We start from the raw sequence: 21887 nt of genomic DNA, 5'->3' as shown, positions 1-21887 counted from the left end.
TATGCATATTCTCTCCGTCTCCGTATGTCCACAGAACCGCAGAATGTAAAAAAAGATTTTGTCGTTGGTGTTAAAAAAAAATTCTTCGAAAAAAAAATCGTTGGGTTCTTGTGGTATAGTTGAAGGTTTGAATTCTCCTCGCCAAGCTTATGCTGGGGGGGCATTTGTATGGGTGTGCTTGGTATTGCTTGGCAAAAAAACTTTACTATGAATTTCAAGAGCAAAGTCTTTTTACAAAAAGGTCTTAAGTAAATAATCCATGAGTGATGCTGCAGTTTCTACAAAGAAGGCAAATCCCTTATCATTTCTTTGGAAATATGAAAAGAATGCACAATTCAATGTGTTCTGGATTCAACATCAGCAAAATATTTTGCATAGTTTGAGAACAAGTCCAAAACTTGAAGGCATAACATTGATGTCTCCTCCAATAATGTTTTCTCCTTAATACTGATTCATTAAACTTTTTTGCATATTATCCTTCCAAATTTTTGTGACCTCTTCTAGTTTACCTTGAACTGAGAAAAATTGCAATTCAAAAGATTAACATTACTTTGAGTGGCCCTTATTTTCTACACTTTGCAACTTGGGGAATAGCATTTTTGTTGTTGTTGTAGTATTGGATTTTCGATTTTTGACATTTTTCCAAAATCTTTTGTCTTACTTTCATAGCATCCATGAGGGTCTTGTGAACGAATTTCTCTCTCTCTCTCTGCCTCTCTGTCTAGCTCTCTTACATTGCCAGCGATATTTCTATGCTTTTGGCATTTGGTTTGACTATGCCGAAATAACACCAAAACAGACGTCAATATCGAGAAAAAAAACCAAAAAAAAAGCACTAAAGAACCAAGAGGAAAATTACCAAAATATCAACGACAATAACCATAGAAGTAGGCAGCCATCCCCAGCCAGTAGCACCATCAGCTTCAGCCCTGAGTAGCATTAAAACTTTGATGGTGAATGGTTGTTGGATAGATGGTTGCTGCTGTGCCTGTGCTCTGCTGTACTGGCTGTGCAACATTTGATTGTTGTTCCGTTGTTTTCAATGATGGCCACTACTAGAGCAGCGTTTTTTGTTGGGTTTCTGTTGTTGTTGCTGCTGTTGTTGTTGTTGGCGATTCTTTTGGATTTCAAGCACACACATTTGAAAAAAGTCTCTCTAACATCAAAAATTTTTGTTTTTCTATTTGGCCCCTTGCCAATTGGAATGTTTGAACAGCAGCTACCGGGCAGTGTTGGGTGGCTGGGGATAGGGGGGGGGGCATGGCATCAATGGCAGCCATAACAACATCATTGAGTGTAGCAAGTGTTGTGTGTGTGGTGTGTTGTCTATTCTTGTTGTTATTGCTGGTTTTCATTGGCATTCTTTGCGCCCCCCAAAAGAAGGAAATTGTTATGGTCAGCCTCTTGTTGCCTCTTCCTCTTCCCCTACCCAATATGTATACCATGTGTCCATCCAACATTCAACTAGCCAGCTAAGCTAAACCATACAGCATTCTGCTTTGCCTGCCTGCCTGATTTGTGTTTGGCATAAATTTAGAGCATAAATTGCGTAGATAGTGAAATGTCTGTCCTATCGTGGGCTTATGATCAGGTGTTGGCCAAAAATATGGCCAAATTCATTGGATGCTGGTGTTAAGGTTATAATCAGGTTAGCAAAATGTGAAACCAGTGAATATGGCCAATACCACCATAGGTTGAGCATGAACATTTGAAATGGGACATTTGAATAAAAATTTCTTTTATTTGACTTTGAAACCAAATCATGCAGTTGATAGGGGGAACAGAGAAATTGAAAGTTAATTTCGAAAAGCGGGCATATCGGGCAATGTGTAGTTGTGGACCCTATAAAGAAGATCAGAACTTTATCATAGCCACATGATCATCCTAGACTGGTGACATAAGCATTATTTTGATTGCGCTTCCTGGCTCCACGAAACATTGAAGGTTCATGAAAGCCCTAGAATGATTTGCTGTTTAGTATTTGGAAGCCTTTTATGATGGGGAAATATTAACTTCGTCATTCCGTTTGTAACACTTTGAAATTTTGATATAAGGGCCAACAAGGTATATATAGTCCTGATCTCATTGACATTCTGAGTCGATTTAATCATATCCGTCAGTCTGTCCATCTCTCTGTCTATCAAAAAGCGCGCTAACTTTCTGAGAAGTAAGGCCAGGTGCTTGAAATTTTGCACAAATACCTCCATTAGTGTAGGTCGGTTGGGATTGTAAATGGCCCATATCGGTCCATGTTTTGATACAACTACCATATGAACCAATCTCGCGAATATGTCTTTTTGAGCCTCTAGAGGAGGGGACTACTCAAGATATCCGACCCATTGACATACAGATTAAGTGTGAGGCAATCACCGCGGCTATGAGACTTAAGGCGATGGGAGAATGGATTGAGGATGGGAGCAGCTCATACCATCGCGGTATAATCGAGGCGACGTTAGGAAACCTGGAAGGAAGGGAAGAGGTTTCCGATCGGATACCAGAGATGAACCTTGAAGTCGAGTGCGAGGCACTGCTGCCATCGGCACAGTCTTGGATTGACAGAACCCTAGTATTGCCATCTGTGAAATCATGCCTTACAGATCGATCAAAGCTAGAGGACAGAGTGGGCCTGGGAGTTTACCCATGGACTGAGATCTGTTTTAGACTGCCTGATCATAAGACGGTCCCGCAGGCAGAGATCCGGGCGATCACAGAATGCCTGAATTGGTATGGTGCTAACGCGAGGACGTCGAGTGTAAACATCTTCAACGACACGAATGTCGAGTTTAACGCAGATACCTGCCATCACGGCCCAAACCTGCGAGGCCCAAGTGATAATACAATGCCTATACCAACGCCCCCATATGTGGTAACCCACACATGAGTACCAATTTCATCCCACGTATTTGGACGTATTTTACCTCCTTGGTTAGGAGCGGAGCACTACCTAAAACTCCTTCCGATCTATGGGTCACGGCACCCGGTTGAAAACGCAACTCCACGCCGAGCTTATGCTCTACCCGCGATTTGGGTACAAACCACAGCCACGACGTTGCTCCCTACTGGGGTTTCACTATTGTCAGGCTGGAACCGAAGTTCCAGGGGCTCCTGACACCCGTGGTAGCAGATTATAGTCTCCGATCAGACTTCGTAGCCTTAAAAGGCTACTACCAGTTGAACACCAAACAGTTCCGGACTGGTCAACTGGATGAGCAGAATCGCCCTAAGCCGACCTTAAGCCAGCATACAAAAGTATGCATCAAACATACAACGGGACGATATACACAAACACAAACAGGACACGGCAGACCTCACGGGCTACGCCACATAGATCTGCATCAACATGGGACTTTACAATCACCGCGGCCACCCTCACGGGTGACCGAATACAACCACAACAGCTACGGGAACCAATAATGGGCAAACGCCGCTGCATCAACATAGGCAAAGCAGTTGCCAGGCCATGTCATGCGCAGCACCAAATCACTCGGTGGCGCCAATACAGCAACACCTCGTTATGGATAACTGTATCTTCACCGATAGTAAAATTGCCCTAAGGGCAGTCTTGCAGTGTAAAAACGAGATTAACGCCTTCTCTGAAGATGGCAAAATCCGCATCGTTCGGGTGCCTGGCCATAACGGAGTTAGGGGAAATGAAAGGGCAGACGATTTGGCGGCGAAGGCCAGAGGAATGTCGTCAATAAACTTGGTTAACCTGAAGCCTTTTGGGTAGACACAGACCGAGTTATGGGAGTGGGCGATGAATGCGCATGCAACATTGTGGAACAGCGAAACGTTCGGTAGGACGGCGAAAATCCTATGGGGGGATCCAGATCCTGAGAAAACGAGGCTATTACCGAAAGGAAGCAAGAAGGAGGTCAGTATAGCTAATGGTATCATAACGGGACACATAGGAGAATGAGCTCACTTATGTAAAATCGATGCGGCAAGTGATAGCATGTGGAAGATGATGAGACGTTGGAGTATTTCCTTTGTCATTTCCCGGCTTTCGCGTCTAACAGATACCGGCATTTAAGTGGAGACACAATTCCAGACATGAACCAACTTAGGGGAGTTTTCAATACCACTCCCCTAAGTTGGTTCATGTCTGGTATTGTCTCCACAATCAAATATTTTGTAAGTAGCAAGGAATTCCTAACTTAAATTTTTCTTTTTGGAGATTACTGGCTTAGGTGTATGGCCATAGTGGTATGGGGCGGATTAATATCTGCACCCTTCTTTCAACCTAACCTAACCCTAATCTAGAGGAAGCAACTCTTATTCGATTTGGCTAAAGTTTCACATGAGGTGTTCTAATCTGACTTCCAATGACTGTGTTAAGCATGGTCCAAATCGGTTTACAATCTGATACAGCTGGCATATAAGCCGATCTCCGATATCGACTTTTTGAGCCTATGACATATTGGCTGACATATTGTAAAACCGCCAAGTATGGTCTAAATCGGCTCATAACCTGATACAGCTGCCATTGAAATCAATCTTCAAATTTTGACTTCTTGAGACTCTAGAGAGCGCAATTACCACCTGATTTGGCTGAACGTAAAATTTTGCAAAACCAACCAATGATCCCCATTGAATGAAGTGGGCCATATTTCCCATTCGCCCTAATTAAGATAACAACCCCTGTTTCCCTCTCCCCCCCCCCCCCCCTGTGATTTATTTCATCATTTTTCAAACCCATTACAATCCCCAATAATTAGTGCTTATAACTCTTCCTAGCCTCTGATTTTATGCAGAAAAATTAAAACTCGAGAAAGCAATTCTCTGATTATAAATGTCTGTAATTTAAATATTTGGACTAGTTTCGGGGCCACACAAATGCAGACGCATATTTGCCTTTTTCTGCGGCATCAACAACATTCAGCCATAAAGCAAATCCATTTTGTAAAACCAAAATAAAGAAACTCAAAGAATTTGTGCTAAATTTAGTACAAATGTACTTGAAGCTTCTGCTTGCTAGCTTTGCTTTCAGATCAAGCATCAACAATCACCATCATCACTATTATCACCTCCTGCTCTTCCTACTCATCCTCATCTTCATTCTGCTTCTCTGCACACAATGACCGAGTGGCTGAGTGACTGACTGACCGACCACTGATGGACCATTGGACGCAAAGAATTGGTTCAACAAATTAATGTAAATTTATGAAATGCTTTGATGAGTTCATTCCTTAAGATCCACCATCACCACATGGTCTGGGGTGTTTTGATGATTTTTTCATTGGCTACGATTTTATTAACAAACAAGTTTGGCTGGGCCGAATCTAGGGTACCCAACACCATTGATTCCGGCAAAAATTTGCCATTATTAACTCCGTTCGTATTTGAGTTTACCACAACCAAATTGGGAATTGGCTAAGGCATTAAGTAGTCCTATCGGGGAATTAATGTTTAAGGGGTGATTAAGGCCCCTTAAACATTAATCAGTATTCAGAACGGTTGGGATTATTCGTGGCGCGGACGCTGGAAGTCATAGCAAAAGTCCTTGGTGTGAAATTCAGCCAAATTAGATGGAAACTGAGGCCTCTACGGGTTTGAAACATGAAATCCGGGGATCGGTTTTTATGGGGGGATATATCAGTATTTTGAGCGATTCGGATCATTTTTGGCATCGATGTTGGAAGTCATTGCAGAAGTCTTTGAGCAAAATGTTTGTCAAATTAGAAGACAATTTAAGCTTCTAAGGACTCAAGAAGTCAAATCGGGGAATCGATTTATATGGGGGACATAAGCGTAGAAAGGCATGTGACGGTTGGGTTAAGCAATCCCAGAAAAGACCTAGCCCCCCCCTCTCCCAAAAAAAAAAAAAATAATAAAATATGGTATTTTTTGCTAATTAAAGGGTTTTAGCTCCCCCCCCACGATTCCGATCATACTCGGCAATGATGTTGGAAGTCAGAACAGAAGTCTTTATGCCAAGTTTCTGCCAAATCAGATGACAACTGAGGCTTATGGGGTTCAAGAAGTCAAATCCTAGGATCGATTCGTATGGTGGCTATATCCAAATCTAAACCGATATGGCCCATTTGCAATCTCCCAAGACTTACTTTGATGAGAAGTATCTGAGGAAAATTTCAAGCGAATATCTTTATACATTCGAACGCTATCGTGATTTCGCCAGACGCACGGACAGACGGCTATGGCTAGATCATACTCGGTAATGATGTTGGAAGTCAGAACAGAAGTCTTTATGCCAAGTTTCAGCCAAATCGGATGACAACTGAGGCTGTTAGGGGTTCAAGAAGTCAAATCCGGGGATTGAATTGTATGGTGGCTATATCCAAATCTGAACCGATATGGCTCAATTGCAATCTCCCAAGACTTACTTCGATGAGAAGTATCTGTGAAAGATTTCAAACGAATATCTTTATACGTTCATACGCTATCGTGGTTTCGCCAGACGCACGGATGAACACTAAGGCTACATCGACTCAGAATGTCAAGACGAACAAGTGTGTATTTATTGGGTTGCCCAAAAAGTAATTGCGGATTTTTTAAAAGAAAGTAAATGCATTTTTAATAAAACTTAGAATGAACTTTAATCAAATATACTTTTTTTACATTTTTTTCTAAAGCAAGCTAAAAGTAACAGCTGATAACTGACAGAAGAGAGAATGCATTTACAGAGTCACAAGCTGTGAAAAAATTTGTCAACGCCGACTATATGAAAAATCCGCAATTACTATTTGGGCAACCAATACTTTACAGGGACTCAGGTCAATATTTCGAGGTGTCACAAACGCAATGACTAGATTAGTATACCCCCCCCTCCTATGATAGGGGATATGGGACTAGGACACAGCACCCTCCCAAGAGTAGAGCCAGGAAGGGAGTAAGACAACAGTGAGTATGCGAGGGTAGTTATGAAAGTTTAGATTTAAAAATTTAATCTTACATAGCCTTTGCCTCAGAGAAGATCTGTAGCTACGGAGCTACTTTAAGGTCTGGTGTGCTTTGTTAAATCCTAAAATGGCTTTTTAAGGATGATGATGAGGTTTTTTTAATATTTAGAAGGTATGAAGATGCTGAAAAGGGAGGCCAACGTAGCGCAGAGGTTAGCATGTCTGCATATGACGCTAAACGCCTGGGTTCGAATCCTGGCGAGACCTCAAGAAAACATTTTCAGCGGTGGTTTTCCCCTTCTAATGCTGGAAACATTTGTGAGGTACTATGCCATGTAAAACTTCTCTCCGAAGAGGTGTCGCACAGCGGCACGCCGTTCGGACTCGGCTATACTCGGCCCTTATCATTGAGCTTAAACTTGCATCGCTCTGCACTCATGTGAGCATGTAAGAAGTTTGCCCCTGTTCCTTAGTGGAATGTTCATGGGCAAAATTTAAAATTTTTAGCTTACAGTTCTATTTGTCCTGTTATGATACCGAAAGCTATACTGACCTCCCGCTTACTTACTTACCCTTCAATAAGAGCCTCGTCTTCTCACGATGCTGTGAGGCTAAGGGAACTTTCTCTTTGGTCATGTGGTGGCTACGGACACTGTGTTGTCTTTGATATGATGCTGGATGTTCCAGACAGTCTGGATTACACATTGCCTGAGCCGCATTTTAATAAAAAGTACTCTGCCACTATTACTGATAGAACCGATTGGAAAAACAAGTTACATAGACCTTTGCGAATGGTTCCAAACAAGACGACCAGATGGGCTTTGGTGTGTACTCAAAAAAACTAGGATTGGTCATATCGATAAGGTTACCCGACTACTGTTATGTGTATCAAGAGGAGATCCTTGCAATTAAGGAAGTGGTGGAATGGCTAAGGAATAACATAATAACGACAATTAACATAAATATCTTCTTAGCCAGCCAGGTAGCCATTAAATCTATGGGTAACATATTTCTGAGTTCAAAAACTATTCTCTATTGCCGCAGGTCTCTCAACGAGATGGCTGAACAGTTTAAAATTCGCTTGTTGTGGGTGCCGGGCCACAAAGATATCCCGAGCAGGATAAAGTAGAGCGGACAAGCTTGGAAGATTACGAACTACTCTATGGGTATGACTCTAGCGAAATGTAAGCTAAGTCTTCAGGATCAGGACCGAAGGGTAGCTAATGATAGATCACAAAGGGGGGTTGTGAACATTCCAAAATTGTGTGACCTAATCTACATTTGCAGAGGTCTACCGCCTTGCTGTCGCTGGCTTGTTCAGACGTCTCAGCCATTGTGTACGTCGTGACTGATCATTGTCTGATCGGAAAATATGCTGAAAGACTGAAGCTTACAAGTAACGACTTTTTACGGAGCTGAAAGGACGTCGAGGATAAAGAGACTATAAAACATCTGCTGCGTGTGTCACACACTGGCAGTCAGAAGGAGTTTCACTTTTGGTTATCATTTCTTTGAGAACTTGATTGAATTTGGTTCTCATTTCTTTGAGAATTTGATTGAATTAGCGGATATGAGCTTTCGCAAGTTTTTCGACTTTGTAAAGCGATTTGGATGATTCATCGGAAGGCATATTGCTTCTCCTATACCTATGGTATCACAATGGACGAAAACACTCACTTGGGAGTCTGATGGCAGACTGGGAGTTTGATGGCAGACTGCCACCCAAACCTAACCCAACCTATAGTTTTTTTTTCAATTCTATCCCATTGTGCAACGCTTGTCTTGGCTTTTAAATGAAAGTCCCTTTTTGTACAACATTTTCTTAAATCTTTTTTTTTTCCGAAAATTTCTATGAAAATATATCGCACTTTAGCTTTATTTTGTATAAAATTGAGACACCAGTACAAGCCTTTCTTTCCCCATGAAATATGGCAGAGATCCGTGGTATGTCTACGATTAAGTTCAATTAGAGAAAGAGATGCTTGAAGTCCATAGCACTCATGATTTGGCGATTTAATGTGCATTTTGTTCGCCAAGTATTTGAATTATGAAAATAAGTGGACATGGTGGCGTATGACGTATGGTATATAAGGGCATGATTATCGCAGAGTAAACATACGCACCCAAGGCCAAAAAATGTTATTAAGGAAGTTGTTTGTGCTGTGTCAGAGATTCTCGCCACCATATTATGGGAGTTATATAGACTTTAAAACATCTTTTCTTCCACCGGACAATAAGCGTGGACATACCTCGCATTTGTGACATATAATATGACAAACCCATGGCTTGCACTAATGAGATTATCCTACTTTAAAGTACTGCTTATATGCAAAATAGCCAAAGTTCGATATATGTTTTTTATGTTTCTCAAATATTGGGTTGCCCAAAAAGTAATTGCGGATTTTTTAAAAGAAAGTAAATGCCTTTTTAATAAAACTTAGAATGAAGTTTAAACAAATATACTTTTTTTACACTTTTTTTTCTAAAGCAAGCTAAAAGTAATAGCTGATAACTGACAGAAGAAAGAATGCAATTATAGAGTCACAAGCTGTGAAAAAATTTGTCAACGCGTACTATATGAAAAATCCGCAATTACTTTTTGGGCAACCCAATATATACACCATAAACATTGAAAAAACTATTTTAATTAGTCACACATCATCTTGACTGCTAATCTATATCGAAAGAAAGAACAAAATAAAGAAAATATGGGTAAAAATGTAACCAGATTTGGAAACAACGCTCAAATTAGTTTTTATAACTAAAACAAGTAAAAAGGCATTAAGTTCGTCCAGGCTGAACTTTGGATACCCACCACCTCGGGTATACATTTAAACCCCCTTTCGTCACAATGCAATGAAAATTGGATAACTTATGCTGCCAAATTCTGCACGGACATTGAGTGCTCTAATATATATGTAACTTTTCAATTATGTAGAACAAAATATAGATCTGTTGGGCTAAGGTCGGATATCGTGAGGCTCAGAAAAACTCTCTGTTTCAAACTTCAGAGAAATCGGGTTATAAATAAAGCTTTTATGGGCTTCAGTCCTCTTATCGGCAGATCGGTCTATATGGCAGCTATATCTAAATATGGTCCTATCTGTGCCATGTTTTAGTCGGATATTAGGAGGCTTAAAACTGCGCATTATTCCAAATTTGAGCGAAATCGGATAAAAAATTAAGGTTCTATGGCCTTTAGACCCTTTATCGGCAGATCGGTCTATATGGCAGCTATATTTAGGTCAGATGTCGGGAGACTTAAAATAACCTACTGCTTCAAATTTCAGTGAAATCGGGTAGTATGTAAAGCTTTTATGGGCTTTAGACCCTTTATCGGGAGATCGATCTATATGGCAACTATATCTGAATATGGACCGATCTGAACCATATTTAAGTCAGATGTCGGGAGGCTAAAAATAACCCACTGTTTTAAATTTCAGCGAAATCGAGTAATAAATAAAGCTTTTATGGCCTTCAGACCCTTTATCGGGAGATCGGGAGATATTTAGGTCAGATGTTGGGAGGCTTAAAATCACCTTCTGTTTTAAATTTCAGCGAAATCGGGTAGTATGTAAAGCTTTTATTGGCTCTAGACCCTTTATCGGGGGATCGGTCTATATGGCGGCTATATCTAAATATGGACCGATCTGAACTTTATTTAGGTCAGATGTCGGGAGGCTTAAAATAACCTAGTGTTTTAAATTTCAGCGAAATCGGGTAGTATGTAAAGCTTTTTTGGGCTTTAGACCCTTTATCGGGAGATCGGTCTATATAGCAGCTATATCTAAATATGGACCGATCTGAACCATATTTAGTTCAGGTGTCGGGAAGCCTTAAGCTACTCACTGATTTAAATTTCAGCAAAATCGGATGAAAAATAAAGTTTTTATGGGCTTTAGACCCTTTATCGGGAGATCGGTCTATATAGCAGCTATATCCAAATATGGTCCGATTTGGCCCGTTCAGGAATTTAACCAGCGTGCATCAAAAAAGACGTAACTGAGCCAAATTTCAGCTCAATATCTCCATTTTTGAAGGCTCTAGAGTGATTACAACGGATGGACGGACAGACGGATAGACGGACAGACGGACAGACACACGGACATCATTAAATCGTCTTAGAATTTTACGACGATCCGAAATATATATACTTTTTAGGTTTGGAAATTGATATTTCGATGTGTTACAAACGGAATGACTAAATGAATTTTCCCCCTATCCTACTGTGGTGGGTATAAAAATCGCAGGAAACGGAAGTCATATTGACTAGTATTATAATTTTTATGGAAAATTTTAATTTTGCTATCTTTTATATGAAGAATGCGTTGATAGTTTATAGTAAACATTAATTTAATAAACTTACAATGACTTGGGAACTTCGAAAAGCTATATTTTATCACAGAATATCACCTTATTTGGCATAATATATGTAGCAAATATTCGATTTTGCATAAAAATTCGAATTTTAGTTATAAAATACCAATCAGTCATTGGCTGTAATTGGCCAAACAAAAGAAATAAAAGCCTAGGGAAAAGCTTTTTCTCTGCAAAATGTTGGTCTTTATATTGGGTTGCCCAAAAAGTAATTGCGGATTTTTTAAAAGAAAGTAAATGCATTTTTAATAAAACTTAGAATGAACTTTAATCAAATGTACTTTTTTTACACTTTTTTTCTAAAGCAAGCTAAAAGTAACAGCTGATAACTGACAGAAGAGAGAATGCAATTACAGAGTCACAAGCAGTGAAAAAATTTGTCAACGCCGACTATATGAAAAATCCGCAATTACTTTTTGGGCAACCCAAAATTTGTAAATCCTATATCTCCAAAGCTTAACCTTTGTCCATGAAAGTTCTTTATGCCAGATGCAGTTCACCATGGCCAGTTGAATCTGCAGCTGTTTGGAACTGGGCAAAAGTGTCATAATTGCAACTCTTTAACATATTTCTTTGATTTTTATGTGTTTTTGTTGTCATTTTATTCGGCAATAAAACAAGAAAAAACAAATAAATAAACAAAACAAATCTCTGGAAGGAAAATTATGGCAGTTTATTGTCACCAAATGTTCACCCCTCCCCCCACCACCCCACGTGGCCTGAAACACGGACAAGTTTATTGCTGTCTATGACAATGGAAGGCTATTGATGTATGAACACACGCACACCAATGCAAGGCCCATTTATAAATGCATTTTCATTTCCATTATAGGCGTGCCAACCATGGACATGAGAAAATGGCTTTTGTTCTTTAAAAGACACCTAAACACACATACATACTTAGACATAAATGCTGTGCATGCATGTGCATGTGTGTGATTTGTCTTTATAATGCAAATAATTCTTTTTGATTGATGAGACAGCATAATTAATTTCTCAGGCCCATCAACAGCACCCGTTGCAGGCGTCCCAGGAATTTCGTGCGACATTCTTTTATTCCGCAAAATGAGACATTCTTCTGTGCTGTGGGCCGCTGCGGCCATATGGACATTTGTGATCTAGCCTTGTGATTTATGACATGATAATTATGGGATCTTAATTAAGCACAATTTCTCTCCCAAAAAGTCATGCAGCAGAAAAACATCACCATTGAAGGGCCAATGACCTTTTCTGCTAGCTTTACTAACGTCAATGAAATGAAAAATCTTATGAAAAAACATGGCTAGGAAATCTCTTTACATAGCCAGCCTGGCCTTTGCGGATAATACATCACTTTCTATTTTTTTTTTTGCTCATTTTTTTATCGTGGGCAGGTGGACAATGGGTGTAAATTAATGCATCTCTTTTTGTTTTATTAACTCAATCCATTCAAAAAGCGGTTGTTGACATACTGTCAATGGTCGATTGATGTGAGAATGGCAAAATGTTGGCTGCAAAGGCAAATGACAATGCCCTAAAGTTGATAGGACTAGGACCTAGTACTTGTTTTATAAACAGGAATAGAAATTTGAGAAAATTTTCTATTAGTTTTCAAGAAATTGCCTATGAAAATCAAATTTCAATGGATTTTCTTTGCGAAAATTATATTTAAGACAAAACACATTGAGTTCTCAACGCAATTGGCTTTATAAATACTAACTTTGATTCCTTTCCATTAATGTTGTGTGGAAATTTAAGCAGGTCAAGGTCATGGTTAATTTGAAGAAAAACTGTTAACTAGTGCTAGAAGGGATTTTAATTGATTTTATATCCAAATATTTTTTATAATGCTACGACTCCTTTGCACTGAATCTTAATTTTTTGTAGTTATAGTTAAGGTATAGGCCAAATAGGGAAGGAGGTCACACTTTTCAAGAGCTACACGAATTTTTAATAAATAACAGTGTTGCCAACCTTTATTGGTTAGAGGTGTGGAGTTCATGTAGATATAATTCTATGGTTGCCCAAAAAGTAATTGCGGATTTTTTAAAAGAAAGTAAAAGCATTTTTAATAAAACTTAGAATGAACTTTAATCAAATAAACTTTTTTTACACTTTTTTTCTAAAGCAAGCTAAAAGTCACAGCTGATAACTGACAGAAGAAAGAATGCAATTACAGAGTCACAAGCTGTGAAAAAATTTGTCAACGCCGACTATATGAAAAATCCGCAATTACTTTTTGGGCAACCCAATATGAATGAACGAATTCCGCCATTTTGAGGCTTAAGGGATCAAAGATCTGATTATATGAAAGCAATTTAAACATGGACAATTTGGCCCATTTACAATACCAACCGACCTACTCGAACAGGAAGTATGTGTACAAAATTCAAGTGCCGACCTTTTGCTCCTTCGAAAGTTAGCGTTATGTCGACATACAGCCAGGCGGGCATGGCTAAATCGAGTTATAGTACCAAGATGATCAATGTTTCAACTCAAAACACAATAGCACAACGAATTTAAAGCAGTAGTTTATGTTTTGGTCGTTGGAAGTCGAAAGCGTTCAACAACGATTGCTGGTATAAGGTGTGAGCTTGTCATTCGCTGCATGTCTATCATGGGCACTTAGTTTTAAGGTGGCTTGCTGCTGTTCTCTGATTTGAATAGAGTTGCCATATGTGTGTAACACCCGATTTTTGGTTTTAGAGCCTTTGTGAACCTATTGCTTAAGAATTACGCCAAAATGTTGTCTTCTTTTATGAAATTTATTATGTGTACCGAATTTGGTTGAAATCGGTTAAAATTTCAATATAAATCCCATATATATTTTCGTCATATTTCGGACTAATATTGCAATAATTTGGTCATTTGTTAACAGATCCTGACAAAAGGTACGAAGGTTTCTCTAAAGAACCTTTAGATCACTGGTGAATAACATAGGAATCGTTTCAGATTTAGATATAGCTCTCATATAGCTATTATATAAAAATGAAAGTTTTGGGCTTTGTTTGTTGATATGTTAGTTATAGACCCAAAAACGGCTGGACCTATTTTCAGGATGTTAGAGGATGGCCTCCCGATGGATATGGGGTACCTCATATTATGATATCCGCGAGGGAGACGGACCCTTCTCCTAACCGCAATTTTCAAAAACGCCAGATCTCGGAGATGTGGGCATCGATTTAAACGAAATTTGGTTTGCACACTTATGGAGGCAAAACACACGAAATTGGTATAAAACTTTGGGGTCCAATAACCGTGGAGGACGCCCTACTCCAAAACCCACCCAAACGGACATGTTTACCGATAGGGACAATATTGGCATCAAATGAAAGGTTTGTAAGAGCGGAATACGAATTTGATAAACAATTTGACCCCAAGAGGATAGCTCGCCCCACAACCAAAAACCGCCAAAAAGTAATGTGTTGACCGATGATAGAAAATGAAACTTGTACAATAATTTGGGGTCAATTCGCTACCCCCAAAACCACCCATAAACGGACATGTAGGCTGATAGGGAAAATAAATAGAAATACAATTTTGTCAAAATTTAAAACGTTTACCGATAGGGACAATATTGGCACCAAGTGAAAGGTTTGTAAGAGCAGAATACGAACTTGATAACAATTTGACCCCAAGAGGGGGGGTGGGGGGGAGTCCGCCCCACCACCAAAAACCGCCCACAAATTACATGTTTACCTAATGGGCCAATATGGGTACCAAATGAAAGGTAATTGGAAGTAGAAAACGAAAGTTAAACAAAAATTTGGGTTCAAGTCACAGGGGGGCCGCCCCACCCCAAAAACCACCGCTAAACGGACGTGTAGGCTGATAGGGAAAATGTGGAATTTAAACAAAAAGTACTTGAGAGTAGAATATGAAACTTATACAAAAAATTGGGGTTTATTCCCAAAGGGGTCGCCCTACCCCCAAATTTATGCCCCAGAGGGACATGCACACCGAACGCGACAGTAGGGGATTCAAACGAAGGGTAATTAAGAACAGAATACGAAACTTTTATGAAAATTTTAAGTCAATTCTCGGGGAGTCGCCCAACCCCAAATGGACATAAATACCAAACGGGACAATATGAGTATCTAATGGAAGATATTTGAAAGTTAAATAAAAATATAACTTAAGGGTGTAGCGAAGCACACCGGGCCCGCTCGTATACCGATTTTCACTCTATGGGCCTTTGCAGGCACATTTATTAATCGATCTTCTAAAAATTCGCACATCGATTTCCTCTATGACTTCCACCAAATTTACGAATTTTTGTCGAAATTCCTAATTTCTGATATAAAGTTCGACTACTTAGACTCCAATGTGGTGTAGGATATCGCAAGTTCGTCTTTCTCGAACTTAAATCCATCCTTAGTTGCTTAACAATATTTTCGAAGACCTTAAAATTTTTATAGGAATAAAACTTGACAAAATTTTCTTAGAAATTAAATTTTGAAAAAAATTTTTTAGAAATAAAATTTTGACAAAATTTTTTTAGAAATAAAATGTTGACAAAATTTTTATAGAAAAAAAATTGTTTGCGTCTTTTTGCACTTTGTTGAATCCGAACAAAAGAAATACGTAGCTATGAGAGAAATATGTGACTATGCTCATATTGAAAAGTTATTCTATGGCAAGCGAAGTTTGTCTAGACAATGATGTTAGATGTCTTTTTAAAGAGATGTTGGCTTGTTAGAATTCAACTTTTTCTCTTACTGCGCTATAAGAAAAGGTTGAATAACAAAACCCAACATTTTATTAAAAGGGCATGCTTCTACACTATGTTCAAAATGTCAGCCAAATCGGATGAAAATTGGGGCTTCTAGGGGCTCAAAAAGTCAAATCGGGAGATCGGTTTATATGGGAGCTATATCAGGTTAAAGACCGATTTAAACGGTACTTGGCATAGGTGTTGGAAGTCATCACCACATGCAAATTTTCAGCCGAATTGGACAAAAATTGCGGCTTCCAGGGTCTCAAGAAGTCAAATCGGGAGATCGGTTTATATGAGGGCTATATTCAAATCTGAACCAATATTAGGTTATGGATCGAATCGGACCGTACTTGACACAGTTGTTGGAAGTCATAACGGAACACTATGTGCAAAGTTTCAGCCAAATTGGAAGAAAATCGAGCCTTCCACGGGCTCAAAAAGTTAAATCGGGAGATCAGTTTATATGGTAGATATATCAGGTTATAGACCGATTTAAATCGTACTTGGCATAGTTATTGGAAGTCGTAATGCAACACTATGTGCAAAATTTCTGCCAAATCGGATGACAATTGAGTCTTCCAGGGGCTCAAGAAGTCAAATCGGGAGATCGGTTTATATGGAAGCTATATCCAAATCTGAACCGATATGGCCCATTTGCAATCACCAATGAACTACATCAATATTAAGTATCTGTGTAAAATTTCATGCGGCTAGCTTTACGCGCTCGACCGCTATCGTCATTTCCACAGACGGATGGGCGGCCTATGACGCTAAGCTCCCGGGTTCGAATCCTGACGGGATCTTCAGAAAAAATTTTCAAAGGTGGTTTTTCCCTCCCAATGCTGGCAACATTTGTGAGGTACTAAGTCCATGTAAAACTTCTCTCCAAAGAGGTGTCGCACTGCGGCACGCCGTTCGTACTCGGCTATAAAAAGGAGGCCCCTTATCATTGAGCTTAAACTTGAATCGGACTGCACTCATTGATATGTGAGAAGTTTGCCCCTGTTCCTTAAAGGTAAGTTCATGGGCAAATTTTGCATTTGTTCTATTATGACTTCTAATAATTGTGCTAAGAATGATTCAAATCAGCCTGTAACCTGATATAGCTCCCATATTAACCGATCTCCCGATTTGACTCCTTGAGCCTCTGGAAGTCGCAATTTTTGTCCGATTTGAATGAAATCTTGCAAGCGGTGTTCTATTACGACTTTCAACAACTGCGCCATGTAAGGTCTAAATCGGTCTATAATCTGATATAGCTCCCATATAAATCGATCTCCAGATTTGACTTCTTGAGTCCTTACAGGAAGCAATTTTCATCCAATTTAGCTGAAATTTTGCATACGGTGTTCTGCAACGACTTCCAATAACTGTGCCAAGTACGGTCTATAACCGGATATAGCTCCCAAGTAAACCTGTCTCTCGATCATCTTTAAGCCAGTAATCGAGTTTTTGTGAAAAAAATTAATAATTTTTTTTAAGAAAAACAATTTTAAATGAATTTTTTGAAAACAAATTTTGTGGAAGAAAAAAGTGTTGTTAAATCTAAAACAATATGAATTTTTTTTTTTTGAAAAAAATTATTTTTTTTTTTTCAAAATTCAAAATTTTTTGTAGATAAAATAAAATAAATAGTTTTTTGGAAAAAAATTAAATTTTTAGAAAAAACCAATGATTTAAAAAAAAAAAATTTAGGAAAAAAATTAAATTTTTAGGAAAAACAAATGATTTTTTTTTTTTTGAAAAAAAAAATTTTTTTTACAGCAAAAATTTTGAAGATATCAAATTTATACATAAAAATTTTTAGAGAAAATTTTTTTTTGGGTGAAAAAAAAATTGTTAAATGTAAAAAAATATGAAAAACATTTTTTTTTAGAAGTTACATATTTTTTTCAGAAAAAATTAAATAATTAATAGAGTATATATATTTTTCTTTTTATAAAAAATCTTCAATAATTTTTTTGAGAAAAAAACTTAATCTCTTGTTTTTGTGAAAAAAAATATTAAAAAATCCTTTTGAGAAAAAATTTTGTTTGCAAAATATCAAAAAAAAAAAAAAAAATTAAAAAATGGGTTTGTTTGGACATATAAATAAATAAATTGAATATATAGATATTTTTTTTAGAAAAATAACTTTATTAATTTTTTTTGAGAAAAAATTTTTATCTCTTGTTTTGATTTCTTTTGAAAAAAATTAATAAATTATAATTTTTTAAGAACAAATTTTATTTGGAATCGAAAAAAAATCAAAAATCAAATATTTTTTAGAGAAAAAATTAAATAAATAAATAAAATATATATATCTATGAATTTTATAGAAAAAAGCTTTAATAATATTTTTCGAGAAAAATTTTCATTGCCTTGTTTTGAGAAAACATTATAAAAATATTACTTTTGAATAAAAATAAATGAGAATTTTTTGAGAACAAATTTTGTATGGAAACGACTAAAAGATTTTGTTTGGAAACAATTAAAATAAAATTAAAAAAAACATTTTTTTAACATTTTTGTTAAGTTTTTGTACAAAGATATTATATTTTGTTGTTCTTTTTATTGTTACCCACATTTTAACGTTTTCAACTTACCTTTGTTAGCTTTTAATGTGATAAGTAATCCAATAGGCTTTCTGTACTTGCTGTTGTTGTTTTTTGTTGTTGTAGATTTTATTTCTTGTAAAAAGAAAAAGTTATTCCAAAAAAATTGTATGTGGATGCAAGGTATTTGTTCTTGTTTCTGTGGTTTTCTTTTTTTAGGAAGTAAATGATTTCTTTTCTTAATTTTTCTTGTTTTTTTTTAGTTTTTTTATTTTGCTGATAAAAAAATATCACTTCATGTATAAATGGTGTTTTTTGTAGCAATTTATTATGTGTACACTCATGTATATCCTTGTTTATTTTTTGCTGTTTGTTTTGTGATTTTCATAATTTGTTTTTATTTCAATTTGCTGTTATTTCTGGTTTTTTGTCAGAACTCTGTGTGTTTTTTTTTTGTTGGAAGAAAAATAAAAATAATGCATTAGATCTTAAAATTTATGATTTTTTTTCTCTTTATTCATTCAATGAATTTATGGATTCAAAACACTCTTCTCTGTTATTCACCACACTCGGTTTATTGTTGCTACTGTTGTTGTTGTTGCTGTTGTGTTGAGCATAATTATGCCTATGGTGGCTATGGGGCTATGGGGAGTGGGTATTTTTAGCACTTGAGAAGACATAAGGAAGTTTAGGTGTTCTATTAAATGTTGTTGTTGTTGTTGATTTTCTGGTTGCTACTGTTAGCGATGATGCGGATGGTGGTGGTAGTGTTGCTGTTGTTGCTTTTGTTATTTTGCATGATTTTTTTTTGGACTGTTTGTCTGCACATAACACAAATTTTTTGTTGTTTTCTTTGGGTTTGTTTTTATTTTAATTTTTATTTGTTAAGAATCAGAATTCAAGAAAAAAAGGAAGCACAAAACACATTCCACTGTGGCTGTCGTTTAAAGATTTTTGCGTTGATTTTTATTTAATACTGTTGTTTTATTTTGCATACGCCTTAAGCAAAGAAAAAAATGATATGAAAGCACTATGTGTGTGTGTTTGATTCTTTTTTTTTTATATGGGCAAATAAATAAATATGTATTTTTTGGGCATGGAACTCTGAAAACTGTTATCAAGTGTTAATGTTTGGTTTAATTTTTCTTAAGAACTCTTTTTTTTTTGGTTTTTTGATTCACTGTAAATGTTTAAATCATTTTCTGGCTATCTATAAAGATTTAAAAATTTTTTTAATTACTAGTCACAGTTTTTTTTTTTAATATTTTCATACATATTTCATTCATAACTCATGAAAGTCACTTTCTTGTTGTCATAATTTTTTTTTTATATTTTTTTTATTTAAAACCCACTTTGTTTTTGGAAATTTCTTTGATTTCCTTCCACTTGTCAACACTTGTTTTATTTTAACAGATGTTTGTTGCAGTTGCTGCTTCTGTTCGTTGCATGAGAGTCTGCAGAATAATCCGTGAGTCTGGTCTGGTTCTGTCTTGTCGACACCAAGTGTTGAATGTGAGTGTTTTGTTATTATTGTTATTTATGTTTGGGATTTGGATGTGGGATAGCCGCCGCCGCTACCACCATTGCTCACAACACTTTGATACTCGCGGTAGCTCTTACAGATAAATACTCTTTAACTGCTAAAGTTGTTGTTGCTACTTATTCTTTATTTTTTCAGACAAAATGCATTTGCGGATGACGGTTGTGGCGATGGGGCGATGACGAAAACACACAGCGAACGACTAACCAACAAACCAATCATACAAGGCAGGGTAAGGCACAGCACAGCACAACTCAACACCATACAACACCATGACTTGGAACGTAAAAGTACATTGCCGTACTCATCACATGTACACATACATACATATATAACACAACCAACAGCAACAACAACAACAAAGAAAGAATCACGAAAAAAAGAGCTATTCTTCATACACAGTTTTGTTTTTAACACTCAACAACGTTGCCGATATGCGAGAGAAGAAGGATGGATGGTTGACGAGAACAACGACGACGACCACACGATGATGTCAGTTGAGATTTGCTGATTCTGGGGTTCTTCTTCTTCTTGGCCGCTTGGATGAATGGTTGGTGCACTGGTTACGATTGCAGTGACTTATTTTCAATTTGAATGTCCATCATCCGTTCAGACGTTCTATACACACCGATGAACATCTTGTAACTATTTTAAAAAAGAGTACACAAGCAACGCCAGACCGAACCCATCGAACCAAATGGCACACACCAGCCAGCAGACCAGCCATCGGCAGCAACCACACCAATGGCAGCAGCAGCAGCAGCAGTAGTAGTAGCAGCAGCAGCAGAAGCAACAGCAAAAGCCAAAAAGACAGAGTCAGTATTGTGTGCAAGCAACATACACAGAACACAACAGAGTCAGAGTACAAAAGAGTAAGCCAAAGCCAAATAATATTTGTACTAAACACAACAATAACAAAAAACAAGGCGGCGCCAGCGGCATCAGCAGCAGAGGCAGCATTAACATCACCAGCCAGAAGTAATAACACCAGCAAGCCACAGTAAAAAAAAAGAAAAAAAACATTCACACACACACACGCACACCATCAGTTATACCCACATTATCCACAACACATCACGAAACAACGACGAGGATGATGATGATGATGTCTGGTGGCCTTACTCACTGACTGTTGTTAGTTAGCCTATACGCCAACGAAACACACAAACAAACGTCATAACGACCGACCGAACGACAGACAGATTCTGTTAGGCATCCGAGCGTACGTACATCAGACTATAAATTCTACTTATTCGAGTCCATTACATGCTTGCCTGCTTGCCGAAGACTACTAACTAAAGAACCCCCAATGCCTCTGCCTCAAACAAGTGATAATGCAAAGAAAGCAAGAGTTAGGTTAAACAAAGAGTATGAGAGAGCAAGAGAAAAAGCATCAGACTTCCCCAATTGGGCAATGTGCTCACACACACACACACACGCACTCTTTAACTTACTTTACAATTGAAGAGAAGAGGAGCACATAAGTTAAAGAAATACAAAAAGAGCGCCAACCACACACACACACACACACACACACAGCAATTGTGTGTATCCTCATCCATTTATCCATTCATTCGTGCAGATTGTGTTGTCGTCGCATATTCGCACACACAGGGGGAATAATAACATCAACAACAACAACAACAACAACTCTCTAATAACATTCATCCCAACAGCGTCACAATGCATCGTACAAAAATTCAAACAATAGAAGAAACAATTTCCAATGAATTAATAGACGCACAAATACACATGCAAACATTGGCACACACATTTCCCCAAGTAATGAGAGTTCATTTAGTGTCCACTATATAACGAGCGTTAAGCTTACGAGGTGAATACAAGCCATTCTACTTACTATCCAATGTGGTTAGAGTAAG

At 37.6% G+C, this 21887-nt stretch overlaps 1 protein-coding gene across 7 annotated transcripts in view; it reads right to left on the bottom strand.

Moving 5' to 3' along the window:
* Positions 1-21276, bottom strand: part of LOC106092002 (uncharacterized) — a 106479-nt gene extending 85203 nt beyond the window's left edge. For 2 of the 7 annotated variants that reach the window (XM_059365121.1, XM_059365120.1), the window contains exon 1: positions 18519-20637. The gene's annotated coding sequence lies outside the window, so the exon portion shown is untranslated. Of the gene's footprint in view, positions 1-18518; positions 20638-21066 lie in introns of those variants that run through there. The other 5 variants (XM_013258751.2, XM_013258734.2, XM_059365118.1 and 2 more) reach the window with 5 other exon arrangements.
* Between the last annotated feature and the right edge of the window lie 611 nt (positions 21277-21887).

This window comes from Stomoxys calcitrans, chromosome 3 (genome assembly GCF_963082655.1).
Source record: "Stomoxys calcitrans chromosome 3, idStoCalc2.1, whole genome shotgun sequence".
NCBI classification, from domain to species: domain Eukaryota; kingdom Metazoa; phylum Arthropoda; class Insecta; order Diptera; family Muscidae; genus Stomoxys; species Stomoxys calcitrans.
This window is presented reverse-complemented; position numbering and strand designations above follow the sequence as displayed.